The sequence below is a fragment of the Leptodactylus fuscus genome, chromosome 2 (assembly GCF_031893055.1).
Source record: "Leptodactylus fuscus isolate aLepFus1 chromosome 2, aLepFus1.hap2, whole genome shotgun sequence".
Classification (NCBI taxonomy): domain Eukaryota; kingdom Metazoa; phylum Chordata; class Amphibia; order Anura; family Leptodactylidae; genus Leptodactylus; species Leptodactylus fuscus.
Genome location: NC_134266.1, coordinates 159609070 through 159634599, shown reverse-complemented (window position 1 = coordinate 159634599; position 25530 = coordinate 159609070). Strand labels below are relative to the sequence as shown.

The window sequence follows — 25530 nt, the reverse complement described above, 5'->3', positions numbered from 1 at the left end:
TTACAAGCACTGAAGTTGAACCTTCTGAAGCCATGATAAGAACTATTGCTTCTGGTAACAACCTCTGTAGAGGACTTGGGCGATGGGCATTGGATAAATTAAAAGAAACGTCCATAGCTCTCACTGATGTGACCCAAGAGAAAGGAGAGTCTGTGGAGCAGTATTTTGCTAGATTGCAGCAAAGGTGGAGTGATCTAGGCTATGATGACATGGGTGGGATGGGAGAATCCCTTATGGCTACTGCTTTTGTTGAAGGTCTTAAACAACCCTTGCAATCAAAGTTAAAAGCTTGTAAACCAGAATGGCGGCATAGTGCATCCCCTCCCCTATTACAAGCTGCCAAGAGCCTTGAGTTAGATCACAGGTCCGAGAAGGAGAAAAAGGTATTGTTTGCCTCCAATAATCAAAACTCTGGCCAAAGAAAGTGCAATAAACAAGGAGGCAAACAAAAACACATTTATAAGTGTCATCATTGTGGGAAACCAGGTCACTTCAGAAAGGACTGTAGGTCCTTCAAGGCTGGAAACCCCCCAGCTCAGGGCACTGACCAATGTGCTAACACCCCTCAATGAAACATTGGCAACCCTGTACCAGTCCTCCCTGCAAAAACATCAGAAGAAGGTGTGGCAATATACATGAAAGGGGAGGTATTGGGGGAAGAAATCCCCTTCTTAGTGGATACAGGGGCTGCCATTTCTGTTATTAAAGGATGCCACATACCTTATGATCTGAGGACTGGTCAATCTCAATCTTGTGTTGGATTAGGGGGAAAAAAAATTGTTTTAAAGGAAACAGTGTCACTCAATCTGAAGTTTAGAGGGCAAAATGTTGTCACCAAATTGCTTGTTAGTGATGATGTACCAACTTCTCTCATTGGTACTGATGTGTTAAAGGTGCTTGGTGCCAATATCAAATTTGATCCTAGTGGGGAGGTACAAGTAGAAACATCAGCTACTGCCACTGATGAATTTTGTATGCTGGCTGCCTCATTGTCTGAGTCATTTCCTGTTTTTGTACTAACTGAGGAGGAATCCACCCAGCTTTTCCAGGTGCCAGAAAAACTATGGGCTTTGTCCAAAACTGATATCGGCAGGCTGCAAGTGCCTCCGCAGATGGTACATTTGAAACCTGGTTGCACTCCTCCTAGAATTAAACAATACCCTCTGAGCATTGCCCAAGAGGATGCTATAGGTGAACAAGTGGATGAGTTAGTACGACTGGAAGCTTTAAAGGAAACAAGGTCCCCTGCAAATACACCTTTGTTTCCTGTAAAGAAAAAGACTCCGAAAGGTGCCCCAGATACGTACCGCATGGTTCATGATCTAAGGGAAATCAATAAGGTGACAGTGCTAGACACACCTGTGGTCCCAAATCCACACACATTGCTAGCACAGGTACCCCCCGATGCTACCCACTTCTCTGTCATCGATCTCGCAAATGCATATTTCAGTGTCCCTTTGGATCCTAAATGTCAATATTTGTTTGCATTCACATTCAGGGGTAAACAATACACGTGGACTGTCTTACCACAAGGGGCACAAAACTCTCCCAACATGTACACACAAGCATTGCAGTCTGTCCTGCAGTTCTGGGACCAGCCACTAGGTGTCGTACTTCTACAGTATGTTGATGATTTGCTTCTTTGTGCAGACACGCTGGCAAAACAGCTACGATCAGCCTGCTTACATTCCTAGCGGACAGCGGGTGTAAGGTATCAAAGGATAAGCTGCAGTTTTGTAAAACTAAGGTTGTATTTTTGGGTCACTGTTTGTCTCATGGTGCTAAACATCTCACTGAGGAACGCAAACACGCTATTCAAATGTTACCTGTACCCAGTGGCGTAACTAGGAATGGCGGGGCCCCGTGGCGAACTTTTGACATGGGGCCCCCCCCCATCCCAACTGACGCCGAAGACCTCGACTGACCCCCTCCTCCGCACTCTATTATGTCCCTTACTTACTTGCCCCTGCACACAGTATTTACCCCAATAGTGTCCCCTGCACACACAGTATTAACCCCAATAGTGTCCCCTGCACACACAGTATTAACCCCAATAGTGTCCCCTGCACACACAGTGTTAACCCCAATAGTGTCCCCTGCACACACAGTATTAACCCCAATAGTGTCCCCTGCACACACAGTGTTAACCCCAATAGTGTCTCCTGCACACACAGTGTTAACCCCTATAGTGTCCCCTGCACACACAGTGTTAACCCCTATAGTGTCCCCTGCACACACAGTGTTAACCCCTATAGTGTCCCCTGCACACACAGTATTAACCCCTATAGTGTCCCCTGCACACACAGTGTTAACCCCTATAGTGTCCCCTGCACACACAGTGTTAACCCCTATAGTGTCCCCTGCACACACAGTGTTAACCCCTATAGTGTCCCCTGCACACACAGTGTTAACCCCTATAGTGTCCCCTGCACACACAGTGTTAACCCCTATAGTGTCCCCTGCACACACAGTGTTAACCCCTATAATGTCCCATGCACACACAGTGTTAACCCCTATAGTGTCCCCTGCACACAGTGTTAACCCCAATAGTGTCCCTCTGTGTACACCCATAAACAATTATTATACTCTGGGGTCTTTTCAGACCCCAGAGTATAATAATCAGAGACTAAATCGGGAATAAAAACATTAAAAAAAAACCCCACTGTTGCTTCTTACCTGTTCCCCGGCTCCTGTGCTGTGCTGTCCTCCTCTCGCGTCCTTCGTTAATGACGTCGGACGTCACATGACCCGGGAAGCATGCCGGGTTCATGTGACGTCAGAGACGTCAGACAGCAGTAGGACGGAGGCCTGGCAGGATCGCGGAGAGGTAAGTAACAGTTTTTTATGTTTATTACCTCTCCCGATCCGCCGGTCATTATACTCGGGGGTCTGCAAAGACCCCCGAGTATAATGATAGCCTCTGTGGGGCCCGCGGTGTCACTTGCCGATCCCGGCCCAGCCAGGATCGGCAAGTGAATAGGGCCCGTAACTGCCTATTGAAAAAAACCGCAGCGGTAGCGGCTGTCACCGGGCCCCCTAATGGCCCGGGCCCTGTGGCAGCCGCTACTGCTGCTACCACGGTAGTTACGCCCCTGCCTGTACCTACTTCTGTGGCAAAACTCAGAACTTTCCTTGGACTGGTTTCATACTGCAGACGTGGATCAGGTCTGCCTCTCTTCTAATGCAGCCACTGTATGACTGTCTCTCATCTACTCCTTTCTCCTTATCACTCCAAGCTGAGGAGAATTTTCACTCTTTGAAGCTCTCCATTCTTTCTTCTCCAGCTCTTGGAACTCCTAACTATTCTATTCCTTTTTCCCTTTTCTGTACTGAACTGTCTGGTCATGCCTCAGGCGTCCTCACACAGCGGCACGGTGGTAGACCCAGACCTCTGGGATACTACTCTGTGCGACTGGACACTGTAACCCGAGGAGCCCCCTCATGTGTCAGGGCTATAGCTGCTGTGCAGGCGCTGGTGGAAAAATCCTAAGCTTTATGATAATCATCTTGGAAAGTCACCTAATCTTCAAAAGCCAAGACCCGACAAGAAAAGAAAATATGAAGCTCATTTTGAGCTTGTCCATTACGCTGGAGTGGTAAGTAAAACAGCGCAAACAATCTACATGATAAATATCATGGCTATAGATGAGTGAATATACACGATCGAATACCTCCGACACATAGCTTCCGGCGCCAGAGAAGGTGGGTGGGGCAGTAAACATTCGATGCCCCGAAAGTGTTTATCAACTGGGCGTTATGCGGCGGAGGTATTCCAACGAGTATATTCGCTCATCTCTAATCATGGCACCATATATAAATAGATTTTTAATTGATTTTCATCTGCAGGTTCCATATAACATCATTGGTTGGCTGGAAAAAAATTAGGATCCACTTAATGAAACCGTAGTGCAACTCTTCCAAAAGTCATCCAACAGACTTCTAGCCTGTCTTTTTGAAAATTACATCAGCTCCGATAGTGGTTAGTATTATACATCATAATTTTGTTCTGCTAATAATGAGGTATGTGATGTAATGGCAGAATATTTTAACATAGGAGTTCATAACATCATTTATCCTTACTCATAGGAAATCACTATAAATTATGGAATATTTCATATATGGTGTAATTTTACAACATTGCCTTTTCTGTTTTATTGCCTATTCCCCTTATAATATACTTGTCACGGAGCAAAGGTATACGTCTTCCTCCGGATGGTCTTTTGAATCAACACGGACGCAAGAGGTCGGGAGACAACAGCAATTTATTGTAATCCACAAAGTTAGTAGCCGGCGGCGGTCACATCAACCGTAATAACAATAAGTCCACAGAAGTCACAATCCAATGATAACTTTGGTTCCTTGGTCCTGTAACTATTAGAGATGAGCGAACACTAAAATGTTCGAGGTTCGAAATTCGATTCGAACAGCCGCTCACTGTTCGAGTGTTCGAATGGGTTTCGAACCCCATTATAGTCTATGGGGAACATAAACTCGTTAAGGGGGAAACCCAAATTCGTGTCTGGAGGGTCACCAAGTCCACTATGACACCCCAGGAAATGATACCAACACCCTGGAATGACACTGGGACAGCAGGGGAAGCATGTCTGGGGGCATAAAAGTCACTTTATTTCATGGAAATCCCTGTCAGTTTGCGATTTTCGCAAGCTAACTTTTCCCCATAGAAATGCATTGGCCAGTGCTGATTGGCCAGAGTACGGAACTCGACCAATCAGCGCTGGCTCTGCTGGAGGAGGCGGAGTCTAAGATAGCTCCACACCAGTCTCCATTCAGGTCCGACCTTAGACTCCGCCTCCTCCGGCAGAGCCAGCGCTGATTGGCCGAAGGCTGGCCAATGCATTCCTATGCGAATGCAGACTTAGCAGTGCTGAGTCAGTTTTGCTCAACTACACATCTGATGCACACTCGGCACTGCTACATCAGATGTAGCAATCTGATGTAGCAGAGCCGAGGGTGCACTAGAACCCCTGTGCAAACTCAGTTCACGCTAATAGAATGCATTGGCCAGCGCTGATTGGCCAATGCATTCTATTAGCCCGATGAAGTAGAGCTGAATGTGTGTGCTAAGCACACACATTCAGCACTGCTTCATCAAGCCAATACAATGCATTAGCCAGTGCTGATTGGCCAGAGTACGGAATTCGGCCAATCAGCGCTGGCCAATGCATTCTATTAGCCCGATGAAGTAGAGCTGAATGTGTGTGCTAAGCACACACATTCAGCACTGCTTCATCAAGCCAATACAATGCATTAGCCAGTGCTGATTGGCCAGAGTACGGAATTCGGCCAATCAGCGCTGGCTCTGCTGGAGGAGGCGGAGTCTAAGGTCGCTCCACACCAGTCTCCATTCAGGTCCGACCTTAGACTCCGCCTCCTCCGGCAGAGCCAGCGCTGATTGGCCGAAGGCTGGCCAATGCATTCCTATGCGAATGCAGACTTAGCAGTGCTGAGTCAGTTTTGCTCAACTACACATCTGATGCACACTCGGCACTGCTACATCAGATGTAGCAATCTGATGTAGCAGAGCCGAGGGTGCACTAGAACCCCTGTGCAAACTCAGTTCACGCTAATAGAATGCATTGGCCAGCGCTGATTGGCCAATGCATTCTATTAGCCCGATGAAGTAGAGCTGAATGTGTGTGCTAAGCACACACATTCAGCACTGCTTCATCAAGCCAATACAATGCATTAGCCAGTGCTGATTGGCCAGAGTACGGAATTCGGCCAATCAGCGCTGGCCAATGCATTCTATTAGCCCGATGAAGTAGAGCTGAATGTGTGTGCTAAGCACACACATTCAGCACTGCTTCATCAAGCCAATACAATGCATTAGCCAGTGCTGATTGGCCAGAGTACGGAATTCGGCCAATCAGCGCTGGCTCTGCTGGAGGAGGCGGAGTCTAAGGTCGCTCCACACCAGTCTCCATTCAGGTCCGACCTTAGACTCCGCCTCCTCCGGCAGAGCCAGCGCTGATTGGCCGAAGGCTGGCCAATGCATTCCTATGCGAATGCAGACTTAGCAGTGCTGAGTCAGTTTTGCTCAACTACACATCTGATGCACACTCGGCACTGCTACATCAGATGTAGCAATCTGATGTAGCAGAGCCGAGGGTGCACTAGAACCCCTGTGCAAACTCAGTTCACGCTAATAGAATGCATTGGCCAGCGCTGATTGGCCAATGCATTCTATTAGCCCGATGAAGTAGAGCTGAATGTGTGTGCTAAGCACACACATTCAGCACTGCTTCATCAAGCCAATACAATGCATTAGCCAGTGCTGATTGGCCAGAGTACGGAATTCGGCCAATCAGCGCTGGCCAATGCATTCTATTAGCCCGATGAAGTAGAGCTGAATGTGTGTGCTAAGCACACACATTCAGCTCTACTTCATCGGGCTAATAGAATGCATTGGCCAGCGCTGATTGGCCAGAGTACGGAACTCGACCAATCAGCGCTGGCTCTGCTGGAGGAGGCGGAGTCTAAGGTCGGACCTGAATGGAGACTGGTGTGGAGCGATCTTAGACTCCGCCTCCTCCAGCAGAGCCAGCGCTGATTGGCCGAATTCCGTACTCTGGCCAATCAGCACTGGCTAATGCATTGTATTGGCGTGATGAAGCAGTGCTGAATGTGTGTGCTTAGCACACACATTCAGCTCTACTTCATCGGGCTAATAGAATGCATTGGCCAGCGCTGATTGGCCGAATTCCGTACTCTGGCCAATCAGTGCTGGCCAATGCATTCTATTAGCTTGATGAAGCAGAGTGTGCACAAGGGTTCAAGCGCACCCTCGGCTCTGATGTAGGAGAGCCGAGGGTGCACTTGAACCCTTGTGCACCCTCAGCTCTGCTACATCAGAGCCGAGGGTGCGCTTGAACCCTTGTGCACACTCTGCTTCATCAAGCTAATAGAATGCATTGGCCAGCGCTGATTGGCCAATGTATTCTATTAGCCTGATGAAGTAGAGCTGAATGTGTGTGCTAAGCACACACATTCAGCTCTACTTCATCGGGCTAATAGAATGCATTGGCCAGCGCTGATTGGCCAGAGTACGGAACTCGACCAATCAGCGCTGGCTCTGCTGGAGGAGGCGGAGTCTAAGATCGCTCCACACCAGTCTCCATTCAGGTCCGACCTTAGACTCCGCCTCCTCCAGCAGAGCCAGCGCTGATTGGCCGAATTCCGTACTCTGGCCAATCAGCACTGGCTAATGCATTGTATTGGCTTGATGAAGCAGTGCTGAATGTGTGTGCTTAGCACACACATTCAGCTCTACTTCATCGGGCTAATAGAATGCATTGGCCAATCAGCGCTGGCCAATGCATTCTATTAGCGTGAACTGAGTTTGCACAGGGGTTCTAGTGCACCCTCGGCTCTGCTACATCAGATTGCTACATCTGATGTAGCAGTGCCGAGTGTGCATCAGATGTGTAGTTGAGCAAAACTGACTCAGCACTGCTAAGTATGCATTCGCATAGGAATGCATTGGCCAGCCTTCGGCCAATCAGCGCTGGCTCTGCCGGAGGAGGCGGAGTCTAAGGTCGGACCTGAATGGAGACTGGTGTGGAGCGACCTTAGACTCCGCCTCCTCCAGCAGAGCCAGCGCTGATTGGCCGAATTCCGTACTCTGGCCAATCAGCACTGGCTAATGCATTGTATTGGCTTGATGAAGCAGTGCTGAATGTGTGTGCTTAGCACACACATTCAGCTCTACTTCATCGGGCTAATAGAATGCATTGGCCAATCAGCGCTGGCCAATGCATTCTATTAGCGTGAACTGAGTTTGCACAGGGGTTCTAGTGCACCCTCGGCTCTGCTACATCAGATTGCTACATCTGATGTAGCAGTGCCGAGTGTGCATCAGATGTGTAGTTGAGCAAAACTGACTCAGCACTGCTAAGTCTCTGCATTCGCATAGGAATGCATTGGCCAGCCTTCGGCCAATCAGCGCTGGCTCTGCCGGAGGAGGCGGAGTCTAAGGTCGGACCTGAATGGAGACTGGTGTGGAGCGATCTTAGACTCCGCCTCCTCCAGCAGAGCCAGCGCTGATTGGTCGAGTTCCGTACTCTGGCCAATCAGCGCTGGCCAATGCATTCTATTAGCCCGATGAAGTAGAGCTGAATGTGTGTGCTTAGCACACACATTCAGCTCTACTTCATCAGGCTAATAGAATACATTGGCCAATCAGCGCTGGCCAATGCATTCTATTAGCTTGATGAAGCAGAGTGTGCACAAGGGTTCAAGCGCACCCTCGGCTCTGATGTAGCAGAGCTGAGGGTGCACAAGGGTTCAAGTGCACCCTCGGCTCTCCTACATCAGAGCCGAGGGTGCGCTTGAACCCTTGTGCAGCCTCGGCTCTGCTACATCAGAGCCGAGGGTGCGCTTGAACCCTTGTGCACACTCTGCTTCATCAAGCTAATAGAATGCATTGGCCAGCACTGATTGGCCAGAGTACGGAATTCGGCCAATCAGCGCTGGCCAATGCATCCCTATGGGAAAAAGTTTATCTCACAAAAATCACAATTACACACCCGATAGAGCCCCAAAAAGTTATTTTTAATAACATTCCCCCCTAAATAAAGGTTATCCCTAGCTATCCCTGCCTGTACAGCTATCCCTGTCTCATAGTCACAAAGTTCACATTCTCATATGACCCGGATTTGAAATCCACTATTCGTCTAAAATGGAGGTCACCTGATTTCGGCAGCCAATGACTTTTTCCAATTTTTTTCAATGCCCCCAGTGTCGTAGTTCCTGTCCCACCTCCCCTGCGCTGTTATTGGTGCAAAAAAGGCGCCAGGGAAGGTGGGAGGGGAATCGAATTTTGGCGCACTTTACCACGTGGTGTTCGATTCGATTCGAACATGGCGAACACCCTGATATCCGATCGAACATGTGTTCGATAGAACACTGTTCGCTCATCTCTAGTAACTATATCCTGGCTCTCTGCAGAGCTGTGCACAGGCCGGCTAACTCATACTAACTCCAGCTACAACTATATACTAAGACTGTTACACCTATATCTGTGGGTGGGAAGGGCTGAGTCACAGATCCTTCCCCCCTCACCTATACCAAGGAGAGCAGACTCCCTGTCTACTATGGACAATGCACCATCCAACATCTTCTTGGAGACACTGATCAGATTATCTCCACCCATTGTCCTCACTGGTCCTCACTAGTTAGAGGTATTTGCATACAATGTGCTAACACACTAGACCCTAATCAGCCAACTACACATTGATGTATACAACAGGTTAGAGAATACATTCCACATGAAATATATATTACACATTGCCTATAGTATAGACTCTAACCATCCCGTGACAACCCCTCCCCCTCTCAAAACATGTGCATGACACAATTGGCCTACACAGGTAAATTGGGGAATGCACATCAGTCTCTATAGCTCATATGTCCTCCTGCCGGGATAACCCATCTGCGTTCTGGTGTTGGTTCCCTCGGCGGTACTGAATGGTAAAGTTGTAGGTTTGAAGGGCTGGCATCTGGCAGAAAATCCGGTCGATCCATGTTGGCGTCTCTCTGAGCTTGGCTTCGGGTCACTGCTCCCACAAAGTGGCACTGTAGATTTCCAACATCGTTGCCTAACAGAACATCGGCCGGCAGCCCGCTCATCACGCCAATTGTGCATCGTTTTGGTCCATAACCATAGTCGAGTTCCACGGTAGCTTTAGGAATACATCTTTGAGTACCCCCTGCCAACTTGATAGAAATGCCAGGGCCCTCCTCTAGGGCCTCGGGTCGCACAACTCGGGGGTCCGCTACTGTTAGTAAAGCTCCCGAGTCCCGGAATCCAACAACTGTTCGGCCATCCAGTAGGACCTCCTGCAAGTGCTTCCTCTGAAGGTTTGCGGGATGTGTGGCGGAAGGCTGAATCCCATAGACCCCTGGAGGTGGAACAGATGGGTCATTCATGGAGTCATCTGGAAATGGGGCCAAACTTTCTGTCCTAGGGGTGGTTCCCAGGTAGTGAATAGGCCGGGATGCCACGGTGGCCCGTGCCCCCATGTTAGCAGGGCAACTAGCTTGCAAATGTCCAGGCCTCCCGCACCCAAAACATCTGCGCTCTAGCATTCTTCCAGTGGGTCGTTGTCTAGGGACAGGGTTGTTCATAGCTGGAGGCCGATGGGCTGGGGCAGGGGTAGAGGGGGAATTGTAATCCTGAGGCCGGACACGAAAGGTAGGTGGCTGGCTGAAGGGTGTCTGGCGGACTGTGGTAGTTTTCCGCTCCTCTGCAAACAACCTCTTCCACTGCGGCTTGATGGTCAGGCCCTCATCTGCAAGAGAAGCAGCTTGCTCAACTGTGGCTGGGTTCCGTTCCAGCACCCACTCACGGATCTCAGTGGGGCACTGGGAAAAGAACTGTTCCTTAAGTATGACTTGGAGGATCTTATCGACTGTGACAGCCTCCTCTCCTTCTAGCCAGCGCTTGCATGCTTGCTTCAACTTGTGGGCGAACATGTGGAAGGAGCTTCCCCCATTGTAAGACAAAGAGCGGAACTGAACTCGGTAGGTCTCTGGAGTGACTGCATAATACTTCTGCACCGCTCTTTTAATGGCCTCATAGTCCCGCTGATCACTAGGGTCCATGGCTCTGAGAGCTTCCGCAGCCCCATCTCGTAGGTGCCCCACCAGATACCGGACCCAATCCTTCTCTGGGACTTCCATCAGGTGGCACTGGTGTTCGAAGTCCTGAAAATATCCATCAACATCCCCAGCCGCTTCATCAAAGGTCTTGAAGTGTTTATGGGAGACATATGGTGGTTCTCTCACTGTTGGGCTGGGGGTCGACGTTTGATTATAATTCCTCGTAGTTATCTCAGCCATTCGCCTTTCATGCGCCATTCTTTCCTTTTCATGCGCCATTCTCTGTTCCTCCTTCTCCGTTTCCTGAGCCCTCTGTAATGCTCTACTCCTTTGCTCTGCAGTTGCTCCTAGCCCCAGCACTGCCAATTCCTCCTCATACAAAACAACCCATCTGCTCTTTTGGGTCTGTACCTGCCACTCCCGTATCTCTCCAGTCTCCTGGGGGCAGCCCTCCTCATGGTCGCTTTGCAGGGTCATCTCCTCCAGTGCCTCGATCAGTTGATCTTTCGTTCTTCCCTGGTAACTCAGGTTTAGTTCCCGGGCCCTTACTTGTAGACTTGCCATAGTCCAGTTCCTGTATTCTGAGGTTGTGGCTCCATTAATCGCTGAGCTGCTGTAGTCCATCTCGCTGTCCGCTGTTGATCCCACCGCTGCCACCAGTTGTCACGGAGCAAAGGTATACGTCTTCCTCCGGATGGTCTTTTGAATCAACACGGACGCAAGAGGTCGGAAGACAACAGCAATTTATTGTAATCCACAAAGTTAGTAGCCGGCGGCGGTCACATCAACCGTAATAACAATAAGTCCACAGAAGTCACAATCCAATGATAACTTTGGTTCCTTGGTCCTGTAACTATATCCTGGCTCTCTGCAGAGCTGTGCACAGGCCGGCTAACTCATACTAACTCCAGCTACAACTATATACTAAGACTGTTACACCTATATCTGTGGGTGGGAAGGGCTGAGTCACAGATCCTTCCCCCCTCACCTATGCCAAACAGAGCAGACTCCCTGTCTACTATGGACAATGCACCATCCAACATCTTCTTGGAGACACTGATCAGATTATCTCCACCCATTGTCCTCACTGGTCCTCACTAGTTAGAGGTATTTGCATACAATGTGCTAACACACTAGACCCTAATCAGCCAACTACACATTGATGTATACAACAGGTTAGAGAATACATTCCACATGAAATATATATTACACATTGCCTATAGTATAGACTCTAACCATCCCGTGACAATACTTTTTATACAACATATTTATTTTGTAAAGGATGACATATACATTGAACGTGACTGACTGTCCCTTATGACTTATAATAGAGTTTAATGAGAATATTACTAGATTTCCTGGGTTATCCATGGTCAACTGAAAATTTAGAAATAATTATGGTTGGAGATTTGGATCACAGAAATCACCCTAAAGTGTATGTATAACAGATGTAATACCTATTGGCCAACAAAACCACTAAAACTTCTGAAAAGATTTTTCCATCACTCAGGAAAAATCAAATGTATCAGTAGGACTAAGGGAGTTTGACCTAAGTAGCACTACTAATAGTACTTTCATCATCATGGGAGGCAACCTGCCCTCTTTAACTCATAATAGAGTCAGTCTGGGTTTCATTGAGGGTTATATCATTTTGACATCAAGGATACATGCTGTACTATTCAAAAGTGACAGAAACCCTGATGGAATCTTCAACAGAGTCTTTAAAAGCAGATATGAACATACTCTTAATTTCAAAAGTATTTATTGAAATATTGCTGTAACGTAAAACAGAAAAGATCGAGACAATCGTAATATCTGTACAAAAATGCAAGGCAATGCAGCCAAAAAATGTGGAAACTGCTATACAGTCGATGTCAGCATAGTCAAAGAATAAGGAAGTGAGGCAAAAAGGTACAAAAACCTAAAACTGACATAGGCAGGAATGTGGGAGTAGTGTGTAGCGCTAAAGTGCAAAAGGAAGGGGTGTGAGAAGTACACTCAATCCTACTAGCCAATCATAGCTGAACACTGTATGGCAGACCTGGGATATTAGACCTATTGATCTACAGTACCCAAAGCCTATCAAAGAGTGAGTGAGTGAGTGTCAGAGATAGTGGCATAAATTTTTTTCGTGTCAATTCACCGAACATCAGTCAACCAGAGAAAAGGTCTCCTCCAGTTGAAGGTGATATGGATCTGTGCAACCGTCAGAATATACTAAAATAATTTATGATGGACATATTTGAGCCTGCTAGGGCTTAAGATTAAGAAGAAAAATGGGAGCCGACAATGGGAAAGCTATCCAAAAGTGACGGGTGAGGAGGAAAGTAGCGCCTAAGGCATTGAAACCCCTAAAACAAAGGGGTGAGACTGTTGGGTAAAAGCTATGTAGTCAATGAGGAACCAAATAGGTCCTATGAAGGACTTTCATAAGAAGGTTCTATAAAGGTGACCTGCCACTGTCATTGCTAATAGATGTATAGCAGTCAATCCATTGAGATGAGATCAGGGTAGAAGCAAGGTCTTGTTCCCATGCCACCATAAAGTCCAGCTTGATGTCAGGGGGTTGGACGTTCAGCAAACTGTTAATGAAAGAGACAGCCCGTATCTGCTTCTATAAACATACATAATCTCTGAAAGCTGGGGAAATCTCCAGATTGAGCAGGGTGAGAAAACGGAGGAAATAAAAGATCTGTGCAGTCCTAAATGCCTCTGAGGGAGGCTGGGAATGTGTATTAGTAAAATATTCTTTGGTGAAGACCTGCCGGTTACAGAGGAAATTATTGAAGTAGCATAACTAAGCGTCTCTCTACCAAACAAACACCTCAGGGGATAGGCCAAGAGGGAAGAGGGGGGTAAAAAACAGTGGTATTAAGGGCCAAATTGTGCTTTGCAATCTATACTTAAAATGATTTGCCTGCCACAATTGATATATGTTATCAATGACCTTAGCAACTGTCAGAATAGTTTGGGCCACTGACCAAAGTAACTGACCATTGTTGCAAAGTAAAGTTTGCAGAGAAGTCAGGGCTACCAGTGCCGATTCCAGTGTGACCCACTTATGGCAGTCAGTTACGTTATGGATAGAACTAAGTTGGGAGAACCTAGCAGCAACATAGTATTAGTGGAGGGACTGATAGCCCGCCTAATCTCTTATGCGAATATGCATATAAGCCCATATAAAATTAAAGAGTTCTTTCTGAAGGAAGACTAAGGAGGAGGAGGTCCCTGGGGTCAGGAGAGCATAAAAGTAGTAGAGAATGTGGGGTTAGGTATCCATCTTAACTGAATGAACTGGGGAAATGCCAAGCAACAAGATACTTTAAAATCTTTGGGATCAATGTGGCATAGTTCGGTTTTGAATGGTCATCTAAAGAATTACAGAGATTAATGCCAAGTAATATTTATCCTTGGTCTGGTAGACATAATTCAGGGCAATCAACTTAGCGGTAGCTGAAGGTACAAAACATTATAGAATTTTCAATTTAGATTTACTAAGCTTAAGGCCTGACAGTTGCGCAAAATGGGAGAGTGTTAATCAGGTTCTGACGAGAAACTAAAGCGTTTGTGATAGTTAAAAGCACGTCATCTGCAAAAAGGCTAGATTTGCATTTGAAACCTCCAATCCGCACACCCTTAAAGGGGCTCTATCAGCAAAATCATGCTGATATAGCCCCACATATGCGTGAATAGCCTTTAAAAAGGCTATTCAGGCACCATAAATGTTATAATAAACTACCCCCCAGTTTTAAAATAAAACCCTAAAAAAGAATGTGATCTACTTACGGATCGTGCACGCTGGGCGGGCATTTAGGGTGCGCCGTCTTCTTCATCCACGCCTCCTCTTCCTTTGATGTCTTCGGGTCCCGTCCTCCTCCGGCGCTCACAAACTGACATTGATATAAAAAAATGGCCTGGGCGCATTCACAGTAGCATGCGGCTTCTACTACGGCTACTGCGCATGCGCCCAGGCCATTTTTTTTTATATCAATGTCAGTTCGCGAGCGCCGGAGGAAGACGGGATCGGAGGAAGAAGATGGCGCACCCTAAATGCTCGTCCAGCGTGCACGATCCGTAAGTAGATCACATTCTTTTTTAGGGTTTTATTTTAAAACTGGGGGGTAGTTTAATATAACATTTACAGTGCCTGAATAGCCTTTTTAAAGGCTATTCACGCATATGTGGGGCTCTATCAGCATGATTTTGCTGATAGAGTCCCTTTAAGATCAGGGTGAGAGCAGATAGCCATTGACAGTGGCTCTATTGCAAGGGCGAACAAGACAGGGGCAGGAGGGTCACAGGAGAGAAAGTCTGTTTTGATGCAATCAAATCAAGATGGCAGCCGCTCCGGTAGGTGATTTGGAGTGCAGGTGTCAGCAGGCTTTTAGACCACATGGTTGTACCAGCAGGATCTGAAAGCAGTTAGCAATAGAGAGGACCTCAATTCAACTAACTAGAAAGTCCTGCCAAGATGTTGGACCACATAAAACATGCATCCAGCCAGTTACTGTTAGGTTATGCCCCCTGTGAACATAGTTTTGTCTGGGTCGTAATCGACAACACCGGGTCAATCAGTCAGATCCGAATTAGTATTAGCATGTGTGCACCGTCACTTTAAGAAATGAATCAGACTCAATCGGTTTCAGAACTTTAGCTCATGCTATATCGCCTCGGCTAGCACTGAACTTCCTTTATTTCACGTCACACATAGTTATACAGGAAAGGAAAGGGTTAATGCATCATATAACATGAAATTCTTCTGACGTCCCAGAACTGCACTCTCATGATTTGCTCTTGATCTTGACGCATAGCAGGTTGTAGTCTTGGTTACAATGTAAGGAATTCAGCAAACCAGGGAGTCGGCGCCATCTTAGATACACTCTTTGTTCCAAAGCTGATTTCTTTAGTAGCAAGGAAAAATTAGTATTTGTAACACACAACATGCATAATATAAAAGTATAAAAATATTTATTCATGATCTCAGATCTGACATTCCCCCCTAAATACTAATATTATTGATTTAGAAGTATAGCAATAGTTGAAAGAAAAGGTGATGATTGTTTTTTGTAAAAAAAAACAAAAAAACTACTTTCTTAACCTAGTCCTGTAGCTGCCTTGTATACTGACAAACTCTTGCTTCTTTTCCTTTTTTTACCCATTATAATATTGCAATATTGTACATTTGTATATCCAGTGAGCAATATGTAGAATGTTACAACTTGAAATGATAGGAAGGGCAGGTCAGATGGCAGTCATGTAAGTTCTCGAAACATTCACCGTTCTCTCATATTTTGGTTTCATTCACAGCTGATCAAGGTGGAGAAAAGAAGCGCAAAAAGGGAGCTTCATTCCAAACCGTGTCCTCTATGCACAAAGTAATTTTTATTTTTACTTTCATAATTTTGTTGTACAAAGTACATAATGTATAGAGTGTGTAACATAAGGTAGCCATAACAGAAAAGAATGACTGGAATATCTCAGCCTGTCTGATGTTTAGGGAACAATTAGTCCAACGCTATTATTATATTGAATAATGATACAGATGCATGGTGTATCATCCAGAACATTTTACTTTTTATACTACCTGGGACAGACATCCATGTTGCAATCAGTAACGCTTTAATTGTAGTAATAATAACTTTGTATATACTGCTAACATATTCCACAGCACTTTATGTATATACTGCTAACATATTCCACAGCACTTTATGTATATACTGCTAACATATTCCACAGCACTTTATGTATATACTGCTAACATATTCCAAAGCACTTTATGTATATACTGCTAACATATTCCACAGCACTTTATGTATATACTGCTAACATATTCCACAGCACTTTATGTATATACTGCTAACATATTCCACAGCACTTTATGTATATACTGCTAACATATTCCACAGCACTTTATGTATATACTGCTAACATATTCCAAAGCACTTTATGTATATACTGCTAACATATTCCACAGCACTTTATGTATATACTGCTAACATATTCCACAGCACTTTATGTATATATTGCTAACATATTCCACAGCACTTTATGTATATATTGCTAACATATTCCACAGCACTTTATGTATATACTGCTAACATATTCCACAGCACTTTATGTATATACTGCTAACATACTCCACAGCACTTTATGTATATACTGCTAACATATTCCACAGCACTTTATGTATATACTGCTAACATATTCCACAGCACTTTATGTATATATTGCTAACATATTCCACAGCACTTTATGTATATACTGCTAACATATTCCACAGCACTTTATGTATATACTGCTAACATATTCCACAGCACTTTATGTATATACTGCTAACATATTCCAAAGCACTTTATGTATATACTGCTAACATATTCCAAAGCACTTTATGTATATACTGCTAACATATTCCACAGCACTTTATGTATATACTGCTAACATATTCCACAGCACTTTATGTATATATTGCTAACATATTCCACAGCACTTTATGTATATACTGCTAACATATTCCACAGCACTTTATGTATATACTGCTAACATATTCCACAGCACTTTATGTATATACTACTAACATATTCCACAGCACTTTATGTATATACTACTAACATATTCCACAGCACTTTATGTATATACTACTAACATATTCCACAGCACTTTATGTATATACTACTAACATATTCCACAGCACTTTATGTATATACTACTAACATATTCCACAGCACTTTATGTATATACTGCTAACATATTCCAAAGCACTTTAGAAATCAGAGAGTACATGAACAGACAGTATTTCACAGAAAAATGTGGCAAAGAATTAAAGTATCAAACAATGGGAGTGAGGGCCCTGGTCACAAGTGCTTACAATCTATGAGGAAAACGGGAGACACAAGAGGTCAGAGGGCTTGTTTGATACAATAATCGAGCCCTCTTTTAATAAATAAGGTCATATAACTGAAGCCCATCACAGCCAGTATTTGTGAATAGATAGATACTAAGTGCATGAAGTGCAGGGTAAGGCCTAGATGGAGGGGACGGGTTCTAAGGAATAGAAAGGATAACTTAGGATAAGAAATGTTGGCTTAGTGTGCAGACACGTAGAACAATGTGATTAGGTTATGTGATAAGCCTGAACATGTTTGTTGGAATAATATATCATACAATAGTTTGTATCTGAAAATATATCTTCTAACTTTAATACAAGTGACTGAAGTTGAAAATTAGTGAACATGATAACCCATCCCCAAAGTTGGAGTAAGGGTGATCTGGCACGTATACGCCGTGTGAGATTTTGAGCGCCGTATACCCTCCCATTGATTTCTATGGGAGCCTGGATCGTATACGCCGCGTTATTTTACGGCCGCAAAATCACGGCCGCAAAATAACGCGGCGTATACGAGACTAACTCCCATTGAAATCAATGGGAGTGTATACGGCGCTCAAAATCTCACACGGCGTATACGTGCCAGGTCATACGGCACGTTACGCCGTGTGAATGCACCCTAACCTGTTACCCACCATTCTGAAGCTGTATGGGGGTTTTCAGAGTGGAGTATCTTCCACCATGGTTGCCTGTCCCGGTCCCAAACAGCGGCCGTTAGATTATCCTGATTTCTGCAATGGTGGGGACCTGGTCAAACCCCAATGTTTACTGTAGCTCTGGAATGTAATGAACACCTTTTCGCTAGACAAAGCAGCATCTTCAACTTTTTTCCAGGGGGTAAGTTTAATTTGCTATCTGGACAAATACACCACTGTTGACTATTATATTTCTTATTACAAACCAATAAAAATGATTCCACATAGTCACAGTGTATTTATTATTAACATAAATTATTTTTACTTCAGGAAAATCTGAACAAATTAATGACCAATCTTAGATCAACAGCACCACATTTTGTGCGTTGTATCATTCCCAATGAAACCAAAACTCCAGGTAATTTTTCATATCTTATGTCGATATTTTAAAACATAGGGGAGAATTTTATCGATACCTGTTTTCTATGCTCGTTTACATCTAAACTTGTTGGCATCAGATATAATTATAGAATGGTATACTACCCTTAAACATTGTGATGCATCAGAAAGTTGCCATAGATCTCATATGTAACTTCTACTTAATTTCTGTCTTAAATTATAATAAACTTGTCAGACGTGTTAAGTCTCATCCAAGTGTTAAAAAAGAGGCCAAGTGGTGCCTAACCCCCAAAATGTTGCCTGGCGTGTGCCAAAATTTGCCACATTTTGAGTAAAAAAGGTTAATAAATTCCTGCTATAATGATCTGGAGATATGAATGTACTCTGTATTTTATGTTACTTGTAGGTGCTATGGACCCATTCCTAGTACTACATCAGCTCCGTTGTAATGGTGTCTTGGAGGGAATACGTATTTGCTGCAAAGGCTTTCCAAACAGAGTTTTGTATGCTGACTTCAAACAGAGGTATGTCACTAATCATACAGAGTTCCTTATGTTCATTATCTACCAGTAGACGACGTTAATATAGATACTTCAGAGTAATATATTTCTAAATGATCTATAAAACATAGCCTGTTAGGCATAGATGCAGCGTACATCATTTGTTTCAGTTTAAAGCGTAACAAACTTTCCGACAACTCTTGATTTTCTGGCATTATTTCTGTCATTAACAAATTTTATAATATACTTTATTAACAAATGTTGTCTCTATACAGAAAAAAAAAATGTGTATATTCTAACATTTTTTAATTACATAAATAAATGCTGCCAGAAAATCAAAGGTTTTCCAAAAGTTTAGTTACAGTACAAAGAGAAGACAAAAATCGGTTACAAAAATAGAACAAATGTTAACTAGGCTACCATAACATCAAGTCATTATAAATAACTTACTTATAATTTACTCAACTTACAGACAAAATTAGTATTCTTACATTAAAGTCAATCTAATAGTTCACCACCCAGGAGAATGCTTACATTTGAGAGCTTTGTGCACGGTAGCATCACTTGCCGGACTGCAAAGGGTTAGTTTCTGACTGATACACAGTCCATCCCTGCAGTTCTCATCCGTAATTGGGGGAGGACATACACTCACTGGCCACTTTATTAGGTACACCATGCTAGTAACGGGTTGGACCCCCTTTTGCCTTCAGAACTGCCTCAATTCTTCGTGGCATAGATTCAACAAGGTGCTGGAAGCATTCCTCAGAGATTTTGGTCCATATTGACATGATGGCATCACACAGTTGCCGCAGATTTGTCGGCTGCACATCCATGATGCGAATCTCCCGTTCCACCACATCCCAAAGATGCTCTATTGGATTGAGATCTGGTGACTGTGGAGGCCATTGGAGTACAGTGAACTCATTGTCATGTTCAAGAAACCAGTCTGAGATGATTCCAGCTTTATGACATGGCGCATTATCCTGCTGAAAGTAGCCATCAGATGTTGGGTACATTGTGGTCATAAAGGGATGGACATGGTCAGCAACAATACTCAGGTAGGCTTTGGCGTTGCAACGATGCTCAATTGGTACCAAGGGGCCCAAAGAGTGCCAAGAAAATATTCCCCACACCATGACACCACCACCACCAGCCTGAACCGTTGATACAAGGCAGGATGGATCCATGCTTTCATGTTGTTGACGCCAAATTCTGACCCTACCATCCGAATGTCGCAGCAGAAATCGAGCCTCATCAGACCAGGCAATGTTTTTCCAATCTTCAATTGTCCAATTTCGATGAGCTTGTGCAAATTGTAGCCTCAGTTTCCTGTTCTTAGCTGAAAGGAGTGGCACCCGGTGTGGTCTTCTGCTGCTGTAGCCCATCTGCCTCAAAGTTCGACGTACTGTGCGTTCAGAGATGCTCTTCTGGCTACCTTGGTTGTAACGGGTGGCTATTTGAGTCACTGTTGCCTTTCTATCAGCTCGAACCAGTCTGGCCACTCTCCTCTAACCTCTGGCATCAACAACGCATTTCCGCCCACAGAACTGCCGCTCACTGGATGTTTTTTCTTTTTCGGACCATTCTCTGTAAACCCTAGAGATGGTTGTGCGTGAAAATCCCAGTAGATCAGCAGTTTCTGAAATACTCAGACCAGCCCTTCTGGCACCAACAACCATGCCACGTTCAAAGGCACTCAAATCACCTTTCTTCCCCATACTGATGCACGGTTTGAACTGCAGGAGATTGTCTTGACCATGTCTACATGCCTAAATGCACTGAGTTGCCGCCATGTGATTGGCTGATTAGAAATTAAGTGTTAACGAGCAGTTGGACAGGTGTACCTAATAAAGTGGCCGGTGAGTGTAGGTTATACTTCACTTTTGCCCTAGGCTTCATAAAAGCTAGGGGTAACCATTGTATAACCATAAGAGTCTAATTTACTGATTTATTTTGGAAGGTATCGCATTCTGAATCCTAGCGCCATTCTAGAAGACAAATTTGTGGACAACAGGAAGGCGTCAGAAAAACTTTTAGGAAGTCTGGACATTGATCACACTCAGTATCGCTTTGGGCATACAAAGGTTATTAATATTTCAGTGTGTAAATATTAGTGCTAACAATTTATATTATGGATAATCAATCTCTGTAATCCTTCATTGATAAAATGTTTACGCTCAGAACCGTTCTTCTGAATTATAGTATAACATTTCTTTATGCACATGTTTCTAATATAGTGTAACGATGTTGGCAATATCACAAGACGTAAAACTTATCTATATCCAGGTCTGCCCAAAAACTACTCACACAATGGAGCACGCATTGTAAATATAAAACAGGCTTTTTTTTGTATAATAGGTTTTTTTCAAGGCTGGTCTGCTAGGACATCTTGAAGAGATACGGGATGAAAGATTAGCTAAAGTTCTCACAATGATACAGGCAAGAGCCCGAGGAAGACTAATGAGAATTGAATTCCAAAAGATTATTGAAAGAAGGTAAAAGTATAAGAATTAGTAATATGACAAGAATGTGAATTCAGGAACATAACATTTGATTTTGCTCATGTATCCTGAACTAAAAGCAAAACTTAGGTCAGTCTTATCAGAATGTTTTATGCAATCTTCATATTCTTTGGCTAACCTATAATAGACCAGAGTCATGTGACCAGGATGTCTTTTCCTTTTGGAAGAGATTTTCATGGTTTGGCCTGAATACCAAGTCATGCTGCAAGAACATTTTAAAGAGGACCTTTCATGGGTTTGGGCACAGGTAGTTATATATACCGCTGGAAAGCTGACAGTGCGCTGAATTCAGCACACTGTCTTCTTTCCCGATCTGTGCCCTGGGTGAAGAGCTATCAGTGCCAGTACCGTAGCTTTTCACAGTCAGAAGGGCGTTCCTGACAGTCTGTCAGGAATGCCCTTCCTCACAGCAGAGTCTATAGCACTGTACAGTGTGAGCGGGGAGGAACGCCCCCTCCCCTCCTGATAATACTCGTCTATGGACGCGTACTTTGTGCAGAGGGAGGGGCGTTCCTCCCCGGTCTCACTGTACAGCGCTATAGACTCTGCTATGAAGAAGGATGTTCCTGACAGACTGTTAGAAACGCCCTTCTGACTGTGAAAAGCTACGGTACCGGCACCGATAGCTCTTCACCCGGGGCACAGATCGGGAAAGCAGACAGTGCACTGAATTCAGCGCACTGTCGGCTTTCCAGCGGTATATAAAACTGCCTGTGCCCAAACCCATAAAAGGTTCTCTTTAAGGTCTAAAAATTGACTAGGGTTACTACTGTCCAATAGGTGGCACTTAAGCCATAATTTTCCTTTTTCAGCACAGAGAACTATAGAAATACTATCACATGACTAAACGAGAACCTTTCACCACCATTTAACTCTTTACACCCATCAATAGACATCACTCCACCGATTCCAGCTCAGTTGGCATTTTTTTTTCTGCCCCAGCACTCCGGAGCAGTTGCTGCCATTTATTTCAGTTCCAAATACGCTAATTAGGCTCTCTATTGTCCGGTAGGCGGTTCCTGTCTGTATAGCATACCAGGTGCTAAAACTAACAGAAATTATTGCTTTAGAACAGATGGAGCTAAAGAAAAATTTCAGATGTCCTGGAATCAGTAGAAAAGTGCCTATTGAAGAATTAAAAGCGTTGGTGGAAGTAGTGAAAGGTCCTTTTAATGTGGCTGTGAACTTGACATAACTGTTGGCCACTATTACAAACATTTTTATTTGAAAATTGTAGCTTTTGTAGTTATATTTGGAGAGAACAAGATTTTTTTGTACCTAATACAGTCTCTGATACAGTTCCCCACTGGTGACTTACCTACGGGGTCCGACATCTGGACTCTGCCTCTGGGTGCCAAAAGCTACTGCAGTGGAGAGGGAGTGGAAATAGCCTGTTCCTTGTAATAGGAATAAAGCTGCATCCCCAGCCATTGTATGGTGGCATCAGGGAGCTGCAGCTTTGCTACTGTTCTGCTGCTCCCCATCCAAAGCAGTAGGTTCTGGTACCTGGATGCTGCCAGAACAGCTGATCTGTGTGGGGTCTGGGTGTCAAACTCCACAGAGTGTGTACTGATGACCTATCCTTGTGGATATTATGACACATACAACTACTGAAACTGAATTCACATATTATACTTTCATAAACATGTTTATATATATAATTATGTTATAGAGTAAGCCCAAACATGATTATTGACCGTGCCCCACAAGTTCTCCACATTTCTGTCCCTAAGTGTTGATTACTAGTAAAAATCAATATGTTTTCTTAGGGATGCATTGCTTGTTATCCAATGGAACATTCGTGCTTTTATGACTGTTAAAAATTGGCCTTGGATGAAGCTCTACTTCAAGATTAAGCCTTTGTTGAAGTCTGCAGAAACCGAGAAGGAAATGGCAAACATGAAAGAAGAATTCCAAAAGCTAAAAGAGGCACTTGAAAAATCGGAAGCCAGACGGAAAGAGCTTGAGGAAAAACAGGTCTCATTAGTGCAGGAAAAGAATGATCTAACACTTCAGTTACAAGCGGTAAGAACATAAATATATGTTAATTATAAAGTAAATCTGTTATGTACTGAAAATACTTATTACGCATCCATATTATTTGAGAGCTGTAAACACGTAAATTTGCCCCTGGTCCTGTCACAATATATATAAGTTAGGGATCACAGATCTCTGCCTACTTTGAGAATCTATGTCAAAATAGCTCCATAATTCTTTTAGAATTTTTTTCCACCTGATGTTAAAATATGTGTTTTAGAGACAGAGAGAGCAAGACTATTAAATTCTCAGTTTAATATCAAGCAGGGAAACTTTCATAGAGAATTATACAGCCATTCTGAAATTGATTTCCAAATTACTCCAGCCTTATCCGGTCTGAGAAATCTATTTAGTAATGTATGTGGCTTTAATAATGTATGCAATTTGTGTAAATTTTGTGATAAATCATCTCTAAAAATGTTATTATCATAAGTGACCAGATCAAATTATGATATTGTTAAGCTTCAAAATTTGCAGATATATTTGATTTGGAAAAAGTATTGTCCGGGGACCGATTGGAGGCATTAGAGCCGGCTGTCTACTGCTTAAAGCAGTAGACACCCGGCGGCTATGGCGGCCGGGTGATCTATCTATCTATCTATCTATCTATCTATCTATCTATCTATCTATCTATCATCTATCTATCTATCTATCTATCATCTATCTATGAAAAGCATATAGGAAGAGACTATGAAACACGTTATCTAAACCTTCTCATAGGAATAAGACACTCTGGCTGATTCTGAGGAACGATGTGACTTGTTAATTAAAACTAAGATTCAAATGGAATCCAAAATTAAGGATCTCACTGAGCGAATAGAAGATGAGGAAGAAATGAACTCAGAGCTCACGTCTAAGAAAAGGAAACTGGAGGATGAATGTTCTGAACTTAAGAAAGACATTGATGATCTTGAAATAACATTAGCTAAAGCAGAGAAGGAAAAGCATGCAACAGAAAACAAGGTAAATGTTCTGTTTTGTAGCAGCAAAAAGTTGTGATAGATTAAATAATGGACATTTTATCCACAATCAGTGGCGTAACTAGGAATGACGGGGCCCCGTGGCGAACTTTTGACATGCCCCCCCACCCCTTCCCCGACCAACCGACCGAGTGACCAACACCGACGACCTCGACCGGACCCCTCCTCCGTATTCCTTCGCGCTCTATTATGTCCCTCAGTGGCCCCTGCACACAGTATTATGTCCCATAGTAGCCCCTGCACACAGTATTATGTCCCTTAGTGGCCCCTGTGCACAGTATTATGTCCCTCAGTGGCCCCTGCACACAGTATTATGTCCCTTAGTGGCCCCTGCACACAGTATTATGTCCCTTAGTCGCCCCTGCACACAGTATTATGTCCCTTAGTCGCCCCTGAACACAGTATTATCCCCCATTGTGGCCCCTGCACACAGTATTATGCCCCACTGTGGACACCCATAAACAATTATTATACTCTGGGGTCTGCCAGGATCGGTAAGTAAATAGGGCCCGTTACCGGCTGGAGCAACTCCAGCCCGGTAACGGCCTATTAAAGAAAAGAAAAACCACAGCGGTAGCTGTGTCCCAGGCCCGGTGGCAGCTGCCTCTGCTGCCTCCGTGGTAGTTATGCCCCTTTCCACAATAGCACATAGTACCTGTGGAAATTGAAAGTCAAAGACAAATTTTATATACAATAACAGGTTTCTGCGGCACTTATTGGTTTTTTTTCTCCAATCAATTTCCAGGTCAAAAATTTAACTGAGGAAATGGCAGCTCTGGATGATACTATTAATAAGTTAACTAAGGAGAAAAAGGCTTTACAAGAGGCCCACCAGCAAACCCTAGATGACCTACAAGCAGAGGAAGACAAAGTCAACACACTGACCAAATTGAAAACAAAGCTAGAACAGCAAGTAGATGATGTAAGAACAGATTTGGGATTTTCTCTTTTTCT

General features: G+C 44.1%; 1 pseudogene; it reads left to right on the top strand.

The window, feature by feature from the left end:
• LOC142194096 (myosin-6-like) overlaps positions 1-25530 on the top strand; it is a 62235-nt pseudogene that overhangs the window by 11145 nt on the left and 25560 nt on the right.